Raw genomic sequence first — 4973 nt, forward strand, 5'->3', positions numbered from 1 at the left:
GAAAATAATGGCAGTTACCTCAGAGTGTCTCTGAGGATTAAAGGAGCTAACAGAAGGAATACTTAGCATATTACCTAATGATACTTGACAAACCATGAATGATGACTTTTGTTATTAGTATTAACATCAAAGAAATGGATGAAAATTTAAAAAATAGATGATTCCTAAATGTAAACTCCCAAACCCTATAATTGATATCATTTTGGTGTATTCCAGTCTTTGACCATATGTGGAAACCAATTCTTTTTTATTTTTTAAAAAACGTAACATTTAATTATATTTTCTAGGAACTTTCATTTTTTATAAGATTATTTATTTGAGAGGCAGAGTGACAGAGAAAGAGGGAGAGACAGAAAGAAAGACATCTTCTGTTCACTGTTTCACTCCCCAAATGCCTCACAACAGCCCGATCTGGGCCAGGCAGAAGTCAGGAGCCAGGAACTCAATCTGGGTCTCACACGTGGGTGCAGGGTCACAAACACTTGGTCCATCTTTCACTGCTTTCCCAAGTGCGTTAGTAGAGAGTTGGATTGGAAGTGGAGTATCCAGGACTTGAACCCAGTGCTTGCATGGTATGCCAACAATGCTAGCCCCTTAAAAAATATTGTACTTACCATCCTGCATGGTCAGGGCTTGGACCCTACGTATTTTGTTTTTTTCTCCTTTCACAACCAGGGCCTGCAATTGTCTGGCTTTGTGAAGGGCTGGATTGAGTTTGAAACTGAATTTGGATGGTAATGGAGACTTTGCATCCTTCAAAAGAGGCATAGTGCAGACTTTTATTATTTTAAGATTTATTTACTTATTTGAAATGCAGAGTTACATAGAGAGAAGAGAGGGAGAGAGATCTTCCATCCACTGGTTCACTCCCAAATGGCACAATGCCCAGAGCTGGGCAAGGCCAAAACCAGCCGCCAGGAGCTTCATTTGGGTCTACTGTGTGGGTATAGGGGCCCAAGAACCTGGATCATCTTCTACTGCTTTCTCAGGCACATTAGCAGGGAGCTGGATTTGAAGTTGAGTAACCTGGACTAGAACCAGGGCCAACATGGGATGCCAACGTTGGAGGCAGAGGCTTTACCAGCTACATCACAATGTAGGCCACAGCCATACAACTGTTAAGGGTGAGTCTACATAGACTTTGCATGAACACTGGCTGTATAATACTTGTAGTGAAAGCTTAGCCAGGGCCAGCTGCTCCTAAAAATCACAGCTTATTTTTTAATATTTGTTCCATGTATCTCACTTGACAGTTTCAGGAAAATGTTCCTTAGTGGTCTGAGCTGGAATACTAGCAAAAAAAGATTTAGAGGACTATTTTAAGTTTACAGAGATCATTGACTGCACAATAAAAATAGATCCCAACAGTGGATAGTCAAGAGGATTTGGGTTTATCCTCTTCAAAGATGCAACCAGTGTGGTGTGGAGAAGGTCCTGGATCAGAAAGAGCACAGGCTGGATGGCCATGTCACTGACCCTGAGAAGGCCTTGACTATGAAGAAAGACGTGGTGAAAGCAGTATTTGTGGGCAGTCTGAATCCTGAAGCTGTTGAGGGAAATATGGACGAGTACTTTGCAAGTTTGGCTAGATTGAGACCATTAAGCTTCATTAAGTACATCCAGAGTTGGACAAAAGACAGGGTCTTGTTTTTATCAACTTTAAATAACACCCCTTGAAGAGGGTTCTGGCGAAGTGGTTCCATGCCATCAGTGGAAATAATTGTGAAATCAAGGTGGCCCAGCCCAAAGAGATCTAGCAGCAGTGACAGTGTGGCTCCGGGAGCTACAGAAACTGCCACTCGGGGAAGTGAGACATTGGTGGCTGCAGTGGAGATGGTCAGGGTAGGGCAAATTACTGGGAAGAACCAGCCATGTGGTGGCCAGCAGAATAAATACAAGCCCTAATGAGACTCAGCAGGAGTGGCTGGCACCTGCACATACTGGGTTTGCATATGGAGTGGATGCAATTATGTACCAAATTTAACTTGGCAACCTTTCTCTGGCCTGTTCCATGTTTCATTTAAAATGTCCCCCCAGGCTGAGGGTTCTGGCCTTTCATACCCCAAGAAAGGAGAGAAGGAAAAAAGAGATTGAGCAGACCTCAATAGAGAGGATGCTGTATTGAAGCAAAGAGGTGGTGACAGTCTCCAAAGAAAGGGCTGGGCTTTTATCTGGTCTGGTTGCTGAGGGAACTTGCACTAGGGGCTCTCCAGAAGCCTTGGAGGACTTTTGCTTATCCAGTTTTTCAAGCCATTTTGCAAGTGGCTAGAAAGAGTGACCATGAGCAGATCTCCCATGGTGGAGGTTGGGGGGAAGGGTGACATTCTTGTGAGCTGTATTGTCCTTTAGAAAGCACTATCCTGTTTACTATTTCCAGAGTGCATGTTGTGTTAGGCAGTGTGTGGTGTTACAGACTATGGAAGCATTTTGGGCTGATTTTATCACCAGATTTCTCAGAACCAGATTGGAGGGTTGGCTTCCTGCTGTCGCTCTGCAGCCTGGACCAGTGGACCTTGGCTGTAAAGAGTAAAATGTGTCAGGGCCAGTGCCGTGGCTCACTTGGTTAATCCTCCACCTGCGGCACCAGAATCCCATATGGACGCTGGGTTCTTGTCCCGGTTGTTCCTCTTCTAGTCCAGCTCTCTGCTGTGGCCCGGGAAGGCAGTGGAGGATGGCCCAAGTGCTTGGGCCCTGCACCCTCATGGGAGACCAGGAGGAAGCACTTGGCTCCTGGCTTCGGATTGGTGCAGTGTGCTGGCCGCAGAGCGCCAGTTGTTGCGCGCCGGCCGTAGCAGCCATCTGGGGGGTGAATCAATGGAAGGAAGACCTTTCTCTCTGTCTTTCTCTCTCACTGCCTAACTCTATCTGTCAAAAAAAAAAAAAAAAAAAAAAGAGTAAACTGTGTATCACAAAACCAATGTCACCTCTTTATCCCAACTTTTAATTTTGTAATATTTGTGTTATACATTTCCTGTTAATGAAAGTGTTGATTTTACTCTACTTTTTGATACCTTTTTGGGAAACTAATGTAAGGTATTTTATACATGTCATGTTTTTTCCATGACCTAGATATTGAAGTTATCTAAGATTTTGAAATAAAAATTGAACTCCCTAAAGTAATCTTTCTATTGGCTCAAAATGTTGATTTTGCTCATGGCAAAATTTCATCTACTGTCCTTCCTCAGACCCTTGTGCACAGTGGGAGTTGAACCATTTTAATTACTTTTTGACAAAACCATTTTCTTGGACTATGTTTTCCATCAGTTACCATTAATTCTTTCTGTCTTCCACAGATAGACTTCCTGAGGGGTCTTCTGTGCCTTTGAACTCCCAGATAGTCCACAAGTACTGTGATTGGCTTTTGGTGTCCACCACTCTTCTTCTTTTTAAATTTGTTTGAAAGGTGGAGTTCAATTTTCCCAGCACCATTTATTGAATAGACTGTCATTACTCCAGGGATTGGTTTTAGATCCTTGATCAAATATAAGTTGGCTGTAGATGTTTGGGATGATTTCTGGTGTTCCTATTCTGTTCCATTGGTCTATCCATCTGTTTCTGTACCAGTACCATGCTGTTTTGATAACAACTGCCCTGTAGTATGCCCTGAAATCTGGTATTGTGATGCCTCCGGCTTTGTTTTTGTTGTACGAGATTGCTTTGGCTATTTGAGGACTCCTGTGTCTCCATATGAATTTCAGCATTATTTTTTCCAGATCTGAGAAGAATGCCTTTGGTATTTTGATTGGTATTGCATTGAATCTGTAAATTGCTTTTGGGAGAATGGACATTTTGATGATGTTGATTCTTCCAATCCATGAGCATGGAAGATTTCTCCTTTTTTTGTTATCCTCTTCTATTTCTTTCTTTAAGGTTTTGTAATTTTCATTGTAGAGATCTTTAACGTGCTTTGTTAAGTTTATTCCAAGGTATTTGATTGTTTTTGTAGCTATTGTGAAGGGGATTAATCTTAGAAGTTCTTCCTCAGCCGTGGCATTACCTGTGTATACAAAGGCTGTTGATTTTTGTGGATTGATTTTATATCCTGCTACTTTGCCAAACTCTTCTGTGAGTTCCAATAGTCTCTTAGTAGAGTTCTTTGGATCCCCTAAATAAATAATCACATCATCTGCAAAGAGGGATACTTTGAGTTCTTCCTTCCCAATTTGTATCCCTTTAATTTCTTTTTCTTGCCTAATAGCTCTGGCTAAGACTTCCAGAACTATATTGAATAGCAGTGGTGAGAGTGGGCATCCCTGTCTGGTACCAGATTTCAGTGGAAATGCTTCCAGCTTTTCCCCATTCAATAGGATGTTGGCTGTGGGTTTTTCATATATTCCTTTGATTGTATTGAGGAATGTTCCTTCCATACCCAGTTTGCTTAGAGTTTTCATCATGAAAGGGTGTTATATTTTATCAAATGCTTTCTCTGCATCTAGTAAGAGAATCATATGGTTTTTCTTCTGCAGTCTGTTAATGTGGTGTATCACGTTGATGGTTTTGCGAACATTGAACCATCCCTGTATACCAGGGATAAATCCCACTTGGTCTGGGTGGATGATCTTTCTGATGTGTTGTTGCATTCTATTGGCCAGAATTTTATTGAGTATTTTTGCATCTATGTTCATCAGGGATATTGGTCTGTAATTCTCTTTCAATGCTGCATCTTTTTCCGGCTTAGGAATTAAGGTGATGGTGGCTTCATAGAATGAATTTGGGAGGATTCCCTCTTTTTCGATTGCTCTGAATAGTTTGAGAAGAATTGGAGTTAGTTCTTCTTTAAATGTCTGGTAGAATGCAGCAGTGAATCCATCTGGTCCTGGGCTTTTCTTTGTTGGGAGGGCCTTTATTACTGTTTCAATTTCTGTCTCAGTTATGGGTCTGTTTAGGTTTTCTGTGTCTTCCTGGTTCAATTTAGGTGGGTTGTATGTGTCCAGGAATCTACCCATTTCTGATAGGTTTCCCTGTTTGCTGGC

General features: G+C 41.9%; 1 pseudogene; it reads left to right on the forward strand.

Annotated features, from left to right (window-relative positions):
* Window positions 1–1263: 1263 nt before the first annotated feature.
* LOC133769405 (heterogeneous nuclear ribonucleoprotein A/B-like) lies at window positions 1264–1905 on the forward strand (annotated as a pseudogene).
* Window positions 1906–4973: the final 3068 nt, after the last annotated feature.

This window comes from Lepus europaeus, chromosome 11 (assembly GCF_033115175.1).
Source record: "Lepus europaeus isolate LE1 chromosome 11, mLepTim1.pri, whole genome shotgun sequence".
Lineage (NCBI taxonomy): Eukaryota > Metazoa > Chordata > Mammalia > Lagomorpha > Leporidae > Lepus > Lepus europaeus.